Below are 17,377 nucleotides of genomic sequence, written 5' to 3'. Positions count from 1 at the left end.
GGATCACGAGGTCAGGAGATGGAAACCATCCTGGCTAACACGGTGAAACCCCATCTCTACTAAAAAATACAAAAAATTAGCCAGGTGTGGTGGTGGGCGCCTGTGGTCCCAGCTACTTGGGAGGCTGAGGCAGGAGAATCACTTGAACCCAGGAGGCAGAGGTTGCGGTGAGCTGAGATCACACCATTGCACTCCAGCCTGGACAATAACAGGGAAAGTCTGTCTCAAAAAAACAAACATGCAACCAAACAACTAATAGCCATTCTGACAGGTATGAGATGGTATCTCATCATGGTTTTGATTTGCATTTCTCTAATGACCGGTGATGTTGAGCTCTTTCTCATGTTTGTTGGCTGCATGTATGCCTTCTTTTTTTTTTTTTTTTTTTGAGACGGAGTCTCGCTCTGTCGCCCAGACTGGAGTGCAGTGGCCGGATCTCAGCTCACTGCAAGCTCCGCCTCCTGGGTTCCCGCCATTCTCCTGCCTCAGCCTCCCGAGTAGCTGGGACTACAGGCGCCCACCACCTCGCCCGGCTAGTTTTTTGTATTTTTTAGTAGAGACGGGGTTTCACCATGTTAGCCAGGGTGGTCTCGATCTCCTGACCTCGTGATCCACCCGCCTCGGCCTCCCAAAGTGCTGGGATTACAGGCTTGAGCCACCGCGTCCGGCCTTATGCCTTCTTTTGAAGTGTCTCTTCATGTCTTTTGCCCACTTTTTAATGGCGCTGTTTGTTTTTTTCTTGTAAATTTGTGTAAGTACCTTATAGATGCTTGATGTTAGACCTTTGTCAGAAAGATAGATTGCAAAAATCTTCTCCCATTCCATAGGTTGTCTATTCACTCTGATGATAGTTTCTTTTGCTGTGCAGAAGCTCTTTAATTAGATCCCATCTGTCAATGTTTGCTTTTGTTGCAATTGCCTTTGGTGTCTTCATCATGAAATCTTTGCTTGTGCCTATGTCCTGAGCAGTATTGCCTAGATTTTCTTCTAGGGATTTTTTGTTTGTTTTTGAGAGGGAGTTTCACTCTTGTCACCCAGCTTTGAGTGCAATGGTGCCATCTTGGCTTACTGCAACCTCCACCTCCTGGTTTCAAGCAATTCTCCTGCCTCAGCCTCCTGAGTAGCTGAGATTACAGGCACATGCCACTATGCCCAGCTAATTTTGTATTTTTAGTAGAGACAGGGTTTCACCATGTTGGCTACGCTGGTCTAGAACTCCCGACCTCAGGTGATCTGCCCTCTTTAACCTTCTAAAGTGCTGAGATTATAGGTGTGAGCCATCGCGCCTGGCCCTTTTCTAGGGTATTTGTAGTTTGGGGTTTAACATTTAGGTCTTTAATCTATAATTTTTTTTGTTTGTTTTTATGGTTTGTTTTGTTTTGTTTTGTTTTGAGTCAGGATCTTACTCTGTTACCCAGATTGGAGTGCAGTGGCACAATCTCAGTTTACTGCAACCTCTACTTCACAGGCTCAGGTGATTCTCCTGCCTTAGCCTCCTGAGTAGCTGGGATTACAGGTACCTGCCACCACACCAAGCTAATTTCTATATTCTTAGAAGACACAGGGTTTTGCCATGTTGGCCAGGCTGGTCTCGAACTCCTGACCTCAAATGATCCACCTGTCTCAGCCTCCCAAAGTTCTGGGATTACAGCCACCATGCCCCACCTAATATATCTTGAGTTGATTTTTGTATATGGTGTAAGGAAGGGTTCCAGTTTCAGTTTTCTTTACATGGCTAGCCAGTTCTCCCAGCACCACTTATTAAATAGAGAATACTCTCCTCATTGCTTGTTTCAGTCAGGTTTGTCAAAAATCAGATAGTTGGCTGGGCATGGTGGTTTATGCCTGTAATCCCAGCACTTTGGGAGGCCGAAGGGGGTGGATCACGAGTTTGGGAGATCAAGACCATCCTGGCTAACACGGTGAAACCCCATTTCCTGGGTTCAAATGATTCTCCTGCCTCAGCCTCCTGAGTAGCTGGAACTATGGGCGCCCACCACCATACCCAGCTAATTTTTGTATTTGTAGTAGAGACGGGGTTTCGCCATGTTGGCCAGGCTGGTCTTGGACTTCTGACATCAGGTGGTCTGTCACCTCAGCCTCCCAAAGTGCTGGGATTACATATGTGAGCCACCGCGCCTGGCCCAGGGCAGCTCTGAAGGACTCTCCAACCTATAGACAGTGCCACAGACTCAGTGGAAGCCTCTCCTCCAACTGCTTATAGTTTAACGTCTCCCCTTCATGAGCTTGCCTTCCTCACTTCTCATAGGTGTTGTTCTTTAGACAGAAGTTGCCAGATTTGACAAATACCAAACGCCCAGTGAAATTTGAATTTCAGATAAGTAAGAATAACTTTTAATATAAACATGACCCACATATTACACACTTTGTTTATCTAAAGTGCAAACTTAACTGGGCATGCTGTAGTTTATCTGGCAACCCTGTTCCTAAAGCACTCCCAAAGACATTTCCTGCATGACTCAGAGTAAATCTCAGTCTCAGAGTCAGTTTCCCAGGGAACCTAATTTATGACAGTTGGTATCAGGAGTTCTCATGAGAAGCAGATGATGGGATTATGGAGCTATTTCACCCAACAGTCGGCTTACAATAAACACCTCATCAAACCCGTGGCAAGGGGTTGTGGTGTGATTATTGAAACCTCCAGCCAGGTGCAGTAGCCCATGCCTGTAATCCCAGCACTTTAGGCCGCCAAGGCGGGTGGATTGCTTGTGCTCAGGAGTTCAAGACCAGCCTGGGCAACATAGCAAAACTCCATCTCTACAAAAAAAAAAAAAAATTGCCAGCCACAGTGGCTCATGCCCAGCATGATTATTAAAACCTCCAGCCAGGTGCAGTAGCCCATGCCTGTAATCCCAGGACTTTGGAAGGTCGAGGCGAGTGGATCACAAGGTCGGGAGTTCGAGAGCAGACTGACTAACATAGTGAAACCCCGTCTCTACTAAAACTATAAAAATTAGCCGGGTATGGTGGCACATACCTGTAATCTCAGCTACTCGGGAGGCTGAGGCAGGAGAATCACTTGAATCCGGCGGGTGGAGGTTGCAGTGAGCCAAGATCACACCCCTTCACTCCAGCCTGGCAAAAGAACAAGATTTCATCTCAAAAAAAAAAAAAAAAAAGAAAGAAAAGAAAAAAAAAAGGAATGCATCGGCCAGATTAATGGCTAATAATAGCTACACAGCTAAAGCCATGTTAATCTGCTCTAACGAAAATACCATCAGTTGAAACCGGAAGGTGGAGGTTGCAGTGAGCCAAGATCGCGCCACTGCACTCCAATCTGGGCAACAAGAGCAAAACTCTGTCTCAAAAAAAAAAAAAAAAAATTAGCCAGACATGGTGGCACACACCTGTAGTCCCAGCTACTCAGGAGGCTGAGGTGGATCACTTGAGCTTGGGAAGCAGAGGTTGCAGTGAGCCGAGATGGTGCCACTGTACTCCAGCCTGGACAACAGAGCAAGACTGTCTCAGAGAAACAAGAAAACCAAACCAAACCAAAACAACAACAACAAACCTCCTAGCAGCAGGGAACTGCAATGGGAAACTGATGGGAGAGAATAGACTGGAGAGGAATTTGAGAGTTTCAAGGGCAACAGTAATTATATTAATATAAGGACTTGAGAATTGGATGGCTGTTTCTTCTGGCTCTTGCTGCATTGGAGAAAGACATGAAAGGCTGAGGGTGATTAATTGCCTGTAAGTTGAAGTGTGAAAACCAGAGGCCGTCCTTGGCAGCATATAAAGAGACTCATCACCTGCAACGGGAGAGCAGAAAAGGCTGAGGAACAGGACCAGGCCTTCATTATAAGAGCAGCAAAGTTCCAAAGAAGGCTGTGTTCTCTATCACGTTGAGGTCCAGTATACGCCAAAGGAGCTGCAGGACCTAGATCACAGATTCCAGCAGGAGCCAGGAAAGTACATCTGGCACTGTATCTTGAGGGTGGTGGATCAAGGAGCACTGGATAAATTTGAATAACAGAATTTATCAATGTGGGACCAATAGCCCATGATACAAAATTTAACAACTATTGAAGATCCCAGGAGATGGTGCTATTCAGCTGCTCGGTTGCCTCTCAAAGTTTGGGAAAAGCAACGGTCCATTGTAAGTGAGGTAGAAACGCTAGAACTATCATGGACCATGGTGGAGGAAGGGATCAAAAGACTGAGTGCGGTGGGCACATTAGAGTGGATATTCTGCATAATGCCAGGCTACCATGGCATGGGAGGGTCTAGAGGGCACTCTATTTACAAAGCAATAAGGAAAGCACTGACTGAGGGGCACTGGCATTGTTGGGAAACTCACTGTGGCTGTTACATATGGGTCAGTGTTCATGGTAGCAAATGCTGCCACAGAACGGGCAGGATCCTGTCAGGGACTAGCATTTAACCCTCAGATGCAAGCTGGGCACACTTAGCACAATGAGTGACACCAGGGAGGATCGGATTCAAGGAGAGCTATGGAGAAAATTAATAAGAATATGAATTTTTGGCTGGGCATGGTGGCTCACGCCTGTAATCCCAGCACTCTGGGAGACCAAAGTGGGCAGATCATGAGGTCAGGAGATCGAGACCATCCAGGCCAACATGGTGAAACCCTGTCTCTACTAAAAATACAGAAATTAGCTGGGTGTGATGGCGCATGCCTGTAATCCCAGCTACTCAAGAGGCTACGGTAGGAGAATCACTTGAACCCGGGAGGCAGAGGCTGCAGTGAGTCGAGATTGCGTCACTGCGCTCCATCCTGGCATCAGAGTGAGAATCAGCATTTAACAAAAATGCCATTTCAAATCAGTGGGGAAAGGATGTGCTATTCAATAAAAGAATAAATCCAGTGATGGAATCAGGTGATGGTGGAGCAATTGGAATGCCATCAGGATGTAAACTGGAGCCATGGTTCATATCACACTCCCAAATCACTCCAATGAATCAAACAGAAAAGTGAAACAATAAAAGTGCCAGACGGAAACAAAAAAGAACATTATGTTCCCAGGGTAAGATCGATGGAGCAGCCAAAAAGCCAATTGTTTAATCTGCACAACCAGAAGAAATCAAAGATGGGTGATGAGGAGTTTGAGGGTAGTCACCCCAATAACCCAGAACCCAGAACCTGACTGAAGCAGAGAGTAGGTTTCCAGGAAGAAGTGCCACAGCAAATGTATATGATCGTGATTCCCCCAATCCTTCTCCAAAGAAACCAATGGCCATCTCCTCAGGAAAGGGTAATTCCCAGCCTTTTTGAGGGCTATTGGATATAAGGCCTGAGTTCACACTGATGCCTGGAGACCCAAAGCTTCACTGTGGTCTCCCTGTTAAAGTGGGAGTATATTGGGGCTAGGTAATAAATGGAGCCTTTGACCCAGGTCTAGTTCGCAGGGGGTCCAAAGACCCACCTGATTTTCCATCTCCAGATGTATAATGCAATGTAATATGACATGGACATACTTGGGCGTTGGAAGAACCACCTCTGCTCCCCATCATTGCTGTCAGGGACTAGGATTTTGCCCTCCTTAAAAGCCATTAGTCTGTTATTGTTTCATGTTTGCTGGTTGAATACAAGACTCTTGCGTCAGAGAGAAAGGACTTTATCAGACCACAGCAAGCAGTATCAGTGTCATGTCTATATCTGTTCACCTTGTCCCCAGTTCCCACAGAGGCGATGCAGAAGATCCAGATTGATGCCTATACATAAAGCGGGTTGTGTTACAGGGGAAAAATCACTGAGTTTAGGGAATCCACCATTTTTTTTTCCTTCAACTTTTGTTTTAAGTTCCAGGGTACATGTGCAGGATGTGCAGGTTTGTTACAAAGGGAAACGCGTGCCATGGTGGTTTGCTGACCAGATCAACCTATCACCTAGGTATGAAACCCACCATCCATTAGTTGTTTTTCCTGATACTCTCCCTCCCCAAAATCTCTCCAACAGGCCCCAGTGTGTGTTGTTCCCCACCATGTTTCCTGTGTTCTCATTCTTCAACTCCCACTTAGAAATGAGAGCATGCTATGTTTGGTTTTCTGTTCCCATGTTAGTTTTCTGAGGACAACGGTTTCCAGCTCCATCCATGTCCCTGCAAAGGACATGATTGCATTCCTTTTTATGGGAGTCCACTGTTTCTTTTTCTTTCCCCTCCCTCCCTCACTTCCTTCTCTCTCTCTCTTTCTTTCTTTTCTTTCTTTCTTTTGAGACAGAGTCTCACTCTGTCACCCAGGCTGGAGTGCAGTGGCTCAATCTCAGCTCGCTGCAACCTCTGCCTCCCTGGTTCAAGCGATTCTCCTGCCTCAGCCTCCTGAATAGCTGGGATTACAGATGCCCACCACCACACCCAGCTAATTTTTGTATTTTCGGTAGAGACGGGGTTTCACCATGTTGGTCAGGCTGGTCTCAAATTGCTAACCTCATGATCCGCCTGCCTCGGCCTCCCAAAGTGCTGAGATTACAGGCATGAGCCACCGTGCCTGGCCGGAAATCTACTATTTTTATAAGCAGTATGCAAGTCTATTCTTTGTCCTGGAAGGAGATGTTAGCTCATCTCTCAAGGTTCATTGCTGTGTGTACAACCCTGAGAAATCTCCTGAGTAGAGAGAAGCAAGGTCTTGTCTTCCCAGCATATTAGTCAGAATGTGCAGGGATACTCAGAATGCAGGGTAGATGGCTTCTCCCAATAATTTCTTCTTTAGACTGTAAAATTAGGGCCATCATAGTGGAGAAGGCCAAGTAGTAACCTCTGAAACTACTCCCTCCTCCTCCATCCAAGAGAGTAAATAAAAGACAGTACTACACTCCAGGGAACACAGCAGACATTAAAGCCACCTTTGAAGACTTCACGAATGCAGGAGTAATGTTTTCCCCACTTAATTCTGACCTTAACCAGAATGCAATGGTCCGTTGTAAGTGAAGTAGAAATGGTAGAAATGCAGGAACTTCAGTTCCTGAAGGATATGGCAAACTCATCCTAGGAATAGCCCCAGTTGTGCTTGCTGGGTTACAAATGGTATTTTTGTTAGAGCAGATTAACATGGCTGTAGGTGTGTGCTATTGTTAGCCATTAATCTGGCCAATGCATTTTTTTTTTTTTTTTTTTTTTTTTTGAGATGGAGTCTTGCTCTTTTGCCCAGACTGGAGTGAAAGGATGTGATCTTGGCTCACTGCAACCTCTACCCCCCAGGTTCAAGTGATTCTCCTGCCTCAGCCTCCTGAGTAGGTGGGATTATAGGTGCCTGCTACCATGCCTGGTCAATTTCTGTATTTTTACTAGAGACAGGGTGTTGCAGGAAGTCAGAGACCCCGAACAGAGGGACCTGCTGAAGCCGTGACAGTAGGACATAAATTGTGATGATTTCATGGACATTTATCACTTTCCCAATCAATACTCTTATAATGTCCTATGCCTGTCTTTAATCTCTTAATCCCATCATATTCATAAGCTGAGGATGTACGTCACTTCAGGACCCTGTGATGATTGTGTTAACTGCACAAATTGTTCATAAAGCATGTGTGTTTGAACAATATGAAATCTGGGCCCCTTGCAAAAAGAACAGGGAACAAGGGAGATAACCATTAGGTCTGACTGCCTGGGAGCCGGACGGAACAGAGCCATGTTTCTGTTATTACCGATAACGGGTAAGAGAAATATTGCAGAATTCTTTTCCCAGTAAGGAATATTAATAATTAGCAGCCCTGGGAAAAGAATGCATTCCCAGAGTGGGTCTCTAAAATGCCCACCCTAGGATTAGGAAATTCCAGCCTGGCGAATTCTATTCAGACCGGTTCTCTGCTCTTGAACCCTGTTAAGATGTTTATCAATGACAATGCGTGCACAGCGGGATATGGAAGTTCATTAGTGATTCTAGTTTCGCCTTGACCTTGTGATCTCGCCCTGACCTTCTGCCTTGTGATCTTTTGTTGCCCTTGAAGCATGTGATCTCTGTGACCCACACCCTATTCGTATACTCCCTCCCCTTTGAAAATTGCTAATAAAAACTTGATGGTTTTACAGTTCAGGGGGCAACACAGAACCTGCCGACATGTGATGTCTCCCTCGGACAGCCAGCTTTTAAATTTCTCTCTTTTTTTTTTTTTTTTGAGACGGAGTCTGGCTCTGTCACCCAGGCTGGAGTGCAGTGGCGCGATCTCGGCTCACTGCAAGCTCCACCTCCCGGGTTTACGCCATTCTCCTGCCTCAGCCTCCTGAGTAGCTGGGACTACAGGCGCCCGCCACCTCGCCCGGCTAGTTTTTTGTATTTTTTAGTAGAGACGGGGTTTCACCGTGTTAGCCAGGATGGTCTCGATCTCCTGACCTCGTGATCCGCCCATCTCGGCCTCCCAAAGTGCTGGGATTATAGGCTTGAGCCACCGCGCCCGGCCTAAATTTCTCTCTTTTGTACTCTTTCCCTTTACTTCTCAGACCAGCTGGCACTTAGGGAAAATAGAAAGGAACTTACATTGAAATATTGGAGGCTGGTTTCCCCTGATAATGGGGTTTTGTCATGTTGGCCAGGTTGGTCTTGAACTCCTGACCTCAGGTGATCAACCCACCTCAGCCTCCCAAAATGCTAGGATTACAGGCATGAGCCACCGCACCTGGCCGCATTCTTATCCATTCCTAACTGGAAGAAGTTTACATTCATGTGGGATGCACAACAGTACAGATTTACAGTCCTGCCCTGGGGTTGTGTTAACTCTCTTGCATTCTGTAGAAATACATTCTGAAAGGACCTTGACCATCTGAACACCCTGGAATATTACACTGGCCCACTATATCAATGACACGATGTTATTTGGACCAGATGAGCAAGAAATACAAACACTTGTTGGAGGCCTGGGTAAGACATGTGTTCCAGAGGGTTCTACAAAGATTCAGGGGCCTGCCACACTAGTGAAGTTTTAGTGGCTTCAAACATAGTGGGGATGTCTCCTTCCAAAGTAAAGGTCAAATTATTCCATCTTGCACTTCCCACCACTAAGAAGCAAGCATAATGCCTGCCAGGCCTCTTTGGGCTCTGGTGGCAGCATATTCCCCACTTAGGAACACTGCTTTAAACCTTACCAAGTGACAAGGAAATCTACCAGCATTGTGTGAGGCCTAGGACAGGAAAGGGCTACATAGTGGTTTCAGGTTACAGTAGAAGCAGTCCTGCTTCTTGGGCTATGCGACCCATTCTATCATATGGTTTTAGAGGCGAGATCAGCCTGGCCAACATAGCAACACCTCGTCTGTACTGAAAATACAAAAATTAGCCGGGTGTGGTGGCACACACCTGTAATCTTAGCTACTTGGGAGGCTGAGACAGAATGGTTTGAACCCTGGAGGCGGAGGTTACAGTGAGCTGAGATGGTGCCACTGCACTCCAGCCTGGGTGACAGAGCAAGACTCTGTCTCCAAAAAGAAAAAGAAAATGCATTGACCAGGCACAGTGGCTCACACCTGTAATCCCAGCACTTTGGGAGGCTGAGGCAGGTGGATCACAAGGTCAGGAGGTCGAGACCATCCTTGCTAACACAGTGAAACCCCGTCTCTACTAAATATGCAAAAAAAATGAGCCAGGCTTGGTGGTGGGCGCCTGTAGTCCCAGCTGCTTGGGAAGCTGAGGCAGGAGAATGCCATGAACCCAGGAAGCCGAGCTTGCAGTGAGCCAAGATCGTGCCACTGCACTCCAGCCTGGGCAAGAGAGCGAGACTCCATCTCAAAAAAAAAAAAAAAAAAAGCAAACTGGGTATGTGCCCTTAGAGGTGGTGTGTACGTTTTCAGCATTATAAATGAATAGAGATGAATGGCAAGAGTTTCTTTGGTCCATAGATTTGTGGTATCTTACCTAGTTTTGGATCTCTTCCACTAAAGGGATTGCCTGTGGAACCTTGTTAGGAATCTAAGCACTGAAAGCAAACTGCATGGGTTTGAATTTTGTTCTGTCCCTTGCACCCTGCCTGGCTTCAAATCCTAGCTCTTAGTAAGTTCTTTTAAGGGGATGATCTTTGAGAAAATGTCTTAGCTCCTGTTTTCCCAAGTCAATGGACACAATAGTTGCTACCTTGTGAAGGATTCATGTAATTGACCAGCGTTTACCAAGTAGCATCAGTGTTCAGTTTTAGTCATTGGTGATTCTGTATTTGGACTGTGAGGGGGTGTTGGGGTGGGGGGGTGGTGTGTGTGTGTGTAGCACATAATTGCATGCGGAAAGGAAAAATTCTTTTGATAACCGAGAGGCAGCTCTTCTCTGCTTTTGTGTCAAAAGGGAAGAAGGGAGTTGGGAGAGGGAAAGGCATTCTGTTCAATACTAAGCTCCCTTCCTCAAAATCAGAGGTAGATAGAATGTGTAATAATTTAGAGAATTTCCAGACTTCAATAATCTGATTTTTTAAATTTTATTTTTTATGTTTTCAGGTTGAGACTGAGGTAAAGTTAATCTGAGGCGACGTTCTGGATGTACTGAACAGACACCTCACTCCAGCAGCTACCACTGGCAAGTCCAAGGTTTTCTATTATGAAATGTAGGTTCTACACTAACAATTAACAAGTGTACTTCAATAATTTTAAACACTCTCAGGAATAATTGACTTTGTTTCTTTTTTATTTCTGAGCCATTTCATATTATTTTCCTTATTAAATGCAACCAAAAATCCCACTGAAATTAAGTGAGGAGCCTCTAAATATTGAAAAAATTATCACTTGATAGACTAGAATTAAACAAGCAGGTGGTTCCAAGAAATGGTACAAGTGTATTAATCACAAAATAAACTTTCTACATGAAACATTCAGCCAGCACTGTGCAATGTGTGGTCGTTTGAGGGAGGGGAATGAGAAAGGTCCCATGAAAGCAAAAAGAATATAAATAACTAAAGCGGCCGGGCTCGGTGGCTCAAGCCTGCAATCCCAGCATTTTGGGAGGCCGAGACGGGCGGATCACGAGGTCAGGAGATCGAGACCATCCTGGCTGACACGGTGAAACCCCGTCTCTACTAAAAAATACAAAAAACTAGCCGGGCGAGGTGGCGGGTGCTTGTAGTCCCAGCTACTCGGGAGGCTGAGGCAGGAGAATGGCGTAAACCCAGGAGGCGGAGCTTGCAGTGAGCTGAAATCCGGCAACTGCACTCCAGCCTGGGCGACAGAGCGAGACTCTGTCTCAAAATAAATAAATAAATAAATAAAAAATAAAAAAATAAATAACTAAAGCAAAAGCTAATGCATTTTTATAACAGCCTGACCATCTTTTGATTCCAACATCAACTATCCTTCTAACATTAAACAATTATTTTTAAATAAAAGTTGGAAACCTACATAGAAGAAAGTCATGATTCTAAAAAGGCCAACTTTTAATCTTACGTTTTCCTTTCTAGTATAGAACCTACATTTTGTAATAGAAAACCTTGCTGCTGGAATGAGGTGTCTGGCCAGTGCATCCAAAACATCGCCACAGATTAACTTTAGCTGTCTCAATCTGAAAAAATAAAAAATAAATTTTAAAAAATCAGAGTGTTTCAGTCTAGAAATTCTGTGAATTATTACACATTCTATCTACCTCTGGTTTTGTGGAAGAGAGCTTGTATTAAAGAGAATTCCTATCCCTGTCCAAACTCCCTTCTTCTCTTTTGACACAAAAGCAGAGAAAAGCTGCCTCTGGGTTATCAAAAGTATCTTTTCTGCCTGCAATTAAGTGCTACAGGCACACACCACCTCCCACCCCAGCACCGCCTCACAATCCAACTGCAGAATCACCAGTGACTAAAACTGAACCCGGATGCTACTTGGTAAACGCTGATCAATTACATGAATCCTTCACAAGGTAGCAACTATTGTGTCCATTACTTGGGAAAACAGGAGCTCAGCATTTGCTCAAAGATCATCCCCTTAAAAGAACTTACTAAGCAGAGCTAGGATTTGAACTCAGGCAGGGTGCAAGGGACAGAATAAAATTCAAACCCACGCAGTTTGCCTTCAGTACTTACATTCCTAACAACGTTCAACAGGTAATCCCTTTAGTGGAAGAGATCTAAAACTAGTCTACCAAAAATCTATGGACCAAAAAAGCTATTGCCACTCATCTCTATTCATTTATAATCCTGAAAATGTACAGCACCTCTAAACGCATATACCCAGCTTGTTTTGTATTTTTTTTCCTTTTTTTTTTTTTTGACACTGAATCTCACTTTGTCCCTCAGCCTGTAGTGCAGTGGTGCGAACTCGGCTCAATGCAAGCTCTGCCTCCTGGGTTCATGCCATTCTCCTGCCTCAGCCTCCTGAGTAGCTGGCACTACAGGCACCCACCACCATGCCTGGCTATTTTTTTTTTCTATTTTTAGTAGAGACGGGGTTTCACCATGTTAGCCAGGATGGTCTCGATCTCCTGTCCCCGTGATCCACCAGCTTCGGCCTCCCAAAGTGCTGGGATTACAGGCGTGAGTCACTGCGCCCGGCCGCTTGCTTCCTATTTTCTATGAACTCTTGGCACTACTGTTGGACCTTTCTAGGTTCCTCTCATGCTCCTGGAACCTCCTTTCCACTGTAAAACATTCGCTCACCCTTTCTTCTGTAATTGCATCCTTATCTTAGCTAAGCAAAACTATTTTCTGAATCAACTATCTCCCTGATGGCTTTTCAAATAGAGACTGCTGTAGGAGACGAAAGGTTTCCATGTTCTCCTAGCTCTTCACATACTCAGTGACTCCTCTCCTGTTACTCCAAACCCTTCCTCCTTACAAGCCGATATTCTACATTCTGTTTCTCAGTTTCTGTCATCAATAGATCTCTAGGCCCCTCTCCCACATTCAGCCAATCTATCCAATACCTGAGATCACACCAAGGTGTGGTGTGGCCACATTCCAGTCAATAGAGTTCTGTGCCTTCTACTCCAAGACTTGCACTTGTCCGTATCCCTAACTGTGCTGCTCCATTCTAGAAGTCTTACATTGTAATGCTCCACTCTTGGCCCATGGCTTCATCTTTTAGTTCCTTTTCTCTTCTTGTTTCTATGTAGGGACTCATCAAGACAACTACACTCTTTCTCTCTTTCTTTCTTTTCTTTCCTTCTTTCCTTCCTTCCTTCCTTTCCTTCCTTCCTTCTTTCTTCTTTCTGTCCTTCCTTCCTCCTTTCCTCCTTTCTTCCTTCCTTCCTCCCTTCCTTCCTTCCTTCTTTCTTTCTTTTGCATGTTTCTCATCTAAGACATCCAGACTCGAACTTTTCACACATCTTCTCCCAAAGTATCAGTTGCTCTCTTTGCTTCCTGCTCCCTTTCGTAGCTAGCCCAAGTCCCACAGTGTAGCTCATGGACTTCTTTCTTCACCTCTTTCAGCTTTCTCACTTCCTCATTCCTCTGGGACACAAAACTTGTCTATTGGTCATCGAAATTCTTTGACCCAAAATATTTCATGGTAGTGGTAACATCAATCCCAGCTTACAACTTTATTTTTAGGGACAGGATCTCACTTTTTTGCCCACTACTGCAGCTTCCAGGAGAAAAAGATATTCGCCTTTGCCCTGAAATATTCTGTAGCCTAATCCACATGAGCAAAAGACAAAAATCTTCCAAGATATAAAATGTGCACTATATATGCAGTCATCTGAGCACTAGGCTGTGACCTCAAATGCCAATCCCTATGGCCAAATTACTGAGAGACATAAGCCTGAGAACTAAGCCAGACACTCGAAAGAAACAAGCCTCCCTTTTCAGAGACAATTTCTAAAACCATAAAAATAAAAGGCAAAAATTAGGACATATTCAGGTAACAGCAACTTCCTTCCCCCAGATAATTTCTGTTGTGTAAAACCCAAAGATTAAATACTACGATATTGGATTTAAAAATAAACCTGAGTCTTTCAATAAAAAGAAGAATGGGACAAAGTTAACCCAAACCACTCATCATTTTTCTTGAAAATACAATAGTTCCCTTTTATCTGAGAGGGATCCATTCTGAGACCCCCGAGTGGATACGCTGAAACCATGGATAATACCAAGCCTGATATATACTATGTTTTGTTCTACACATACCACTTATGGTGAAGTTTAATTTATAAACGAGGCACAGTAAAAGATTAATACCAGAACAACTGTAACATGCACTAATAGAAGTTATATGAACGTAATCTCTTTTTCTCTCAAAATATCTTATTGTACTGTACCACTGGTAACGAAAACTGCGGATAGGGGGGGACTATTGTACAACAGTCACCATTTCCTGCTATTTCTGAATCATTTTTAGCTTGTCTTCTCCTCCCTTGTTTCCTTCTTTCTGTTCAAGGCTGCTGATTCCTCTCCAGGAGGATCTTCTAGCTCCAATCACATTCTTAAATGTAACAGAGAGGAGGTTTCTTTCTTCAGCTGTCAGCTCCACATCCATCCCTGCTACTTTCTTCATTGACTCCACCGTTTCTATAAGAGAAAAGCAAAATCTGTACACCTGCAGAATTAGCACCACATGGAAGCTGCCGAAGGGTTTTCTGCCTGTGTCCCCTGGAGGGGGGACATCACTTCCCCCCTGGACAGGAGCCCATTAAGCAACACTTGGAGGAGTCAAGGAGTGCCACACCAGAATGTGGGGACCAGTGACTTCAGGGAGTGCTGGGCAGCAAACCCCAAGGCACTCAGGGTGCCCCAGGGCCTTCCTTGGAAACCGTACTGCTGTCACTGCCCTGGCACCATGGGCTTGTGATGAGAGTGCAGCGTGAGCGATCTACAAACTGCCTTCAGGGTCTCTCTTCCATTGTCCTGGTGAAGAGCACAGCCCTGATCCATGCAGGCCTCCTGACCCACACCCTCGTGTTCTCTCCCAAACACACTTTCTTATCTGTTCAATATGGACAGGCTGAGAAGGCTAAAAATTTCCCAGATGTTTAAGTTCTGCTTCCCTTTTGATTATAAGTTCTGTCTCTAAATCATTCTTCTTTTCTTTCATTTTCCTAGAAACATTCAAGAGAATGAAGCTGCTCCTTCAATACTTTGCTTAGATATTTCTTCTGCCAAATTTCAGGTTCATCACTCGCAAGCTCTGCCTTCCAGAAAACACTAGGAGCACAATGCAGCCAAGTTCTTTGTCACTTTATGACAAGCATCACCTTTCCTCCAGTTTCCAATAACGTGTTCTTCATTGCCATCTGAGACTTCATCTGGATGAATTTTCCCTTCCATATTTTTATTTTTTTAAGAGACTGAGTTTCCCTATCTTGGCCAGGTTGGTCTAGAAGTCTCATCCTCAAGCAATCCTGCCATTTCAGCCTCCCAAAGTGCTAAGATTCCAGGCATGAGACACCAGGCCTGACCCCCTCCATATGCTACCGACATTCTGTCCGGCTCTCCTCTTCTGAGCCCTCACCAGAGTCACCCTTAACCAAGAGTCTCAGGGAGAAGACGGCCACCCACACGCCAAGAGACAGGCCTGGAACAGAGCCTTCCTGCACCGCCTCAGAGGGACGCACCCTGCTGACACCTTGATGGTGGAGTCATGGCCTCCAGGACTGTGAGACAGTAACATTCTGTTGTTGAGGGTGCCCAGTCTGTGGTCCTGTAAAACAGTCCTAGGAAACTACCACAGCCTGTTAGCCCACAGATAGTGGAGAGGCGGAATGAAATAATAATAGAAATATATGTGAAATAATAATAGAAATAAAGCACACAATAAATGTAATGGGCTTGAATCATCTCCGCATCATCCCTTCCCCTTCTCCTGGCCCATGGAAGAGTTGTCTTCAAGAAACCTGGTCTCTGGTGCCAAAAAGTTTGGGGAACGCTGGTGTAAATGTTTCTAAAAATAGTTAAGCAACATAAGGTTTACCTGCTACAAATAATGCAGATTTAAATGCTAATAAAAATGGGTGCAAATGAAACACTCTTTCTGTGGTCCAGGGAATCTTAATCATTCTATCAGAAAGACTTGTAGCTTGGAACTGCAGCTGCCTTCCCACATCCTGTCCACTGTAAAGCCCTGCAACACACACACATGCACACATGCACACATGCACACACACATGCACACACACGCACACACATGCAGATAAATACATTCATATGCACAAACCTGCACACACACATGCACATACATATATACACATGCATATACCTACACAGACACACACACAGACACACACATACCTTGTGCTTCATGCCCTCACCAGGGTGTCCTGGGACAGAATGCATGTTTTTAGGAGAAATGAAGACAACTCAGGCCCCTCATTCTCCTGGTGTTTGCACAGGTGCCTTCTCTGCAGACCATGCTTCAGTGCCTTTCTTGGTTCTCCCTCTTACTGAAAGAGAGAGGCAGAGACCCCTACCCCTGTCACCCACCACCTCCACCCCTAGGCTGCCCCAGGCCCAGGTTCCAGAAATCTCCCAGGATCCGGGAACTAAGGGCAACCACTGGGTTCCGCAGCCGCTAGTCCATGGGTCAGGCGCCTCTCTGTCAGCTGACAAACCTTGGCTCTCATGCCCCACACCAAGCCAGCCACACCGCCATACCCCCACCAGCATTATTACTGCCTCCTGATGTTAGCCCTGACAACCGTACTTGCTAATAATCTTACCCCCTCACACGCTGGTCCAGGCAAGCCCAAAGGCCAGCACCCTCCACCCACCCTTCCTGGGGGCCACTCTACTTTCTGCTTGCCCAGATGTCTTCACCTGGCTTTACCAAGCTAGAACAGATAACAGGGATGAGCCCCTGGCCTCTACCAGGAAAATTTGCCAAAATGCTCTCCATTTAGAAGGAGGAACAGTGATAGGTCCTACGAATGACCCCAGGATGGTCACCCAAGCAACAAGAAGGGCAAGGAGCCCAGTTTCTTGCCCTTACCCTGGGAAGATGTGGCCAGGGCACCACAAGGCCCTGGAGAGGGGTGGGTAGGAGAGCAGATCCAACCTCTTCTTCAGGAAGCAGCCACCACCCCAGGAAGCAGCAGATGGGGGCGCATAGGCAGAGCCCCCGGGGCTGTAGAGCAGGCCCAGCAGATCTGTACTCAGCCTCAGCCCTGGAGAGCTACAAGTCAGGCTGAGACCCTGATAGGTTTGGCTCTGTGTCCCCACTCAAAACTCATCCTTCCTGTGTCAAGGGAGGAACCTGGGGGAGGAGACAGTTTCCCCCGTGCTGCTCCCCTGAGAGTGAGGGAGTCCTCAGGAGAGCTGATGGTTTCAAAGTCTGGCACTTCCTTGTTCTCCACTCACTCCCTCCTGCCGCCTTGTGAAGAAGGTGCCTGCTTCCCCTTCGCCTTCTGCCATAATTGTAATTCCCTGAACTGCGAGTCAATTAAACCTCTTTACTTTATAAACTACTCAGTCTCCAGTATTTATTATTATTATTTTTTTTAACAGAGTTTCAATCTTGTCATCGAGGCTGGAGTGCAATGGCACCATCTAGGCTCACTGCAACCTCTGCCACCC

The sequence above is a fragment of the Macaca fascicularis genome, chromosome 16 (assembly GCF_037993035.2).
Source record: "Macaca fascicularis isolate 582-1 chromosome 16, T2T-MFA8v1.1".
In the NCBI taxonomy this organism is placed as follows: Eukaryota; Metazoa; Chordata; class Mammalia; order Primates; family Cercopithecidae; genus Macaca; species Macaca fascicularis.
The sequence above is the reverse complement of the archived record's forward strand: the minus strand, read 5'-3'. Positions refer to the sequence as shown.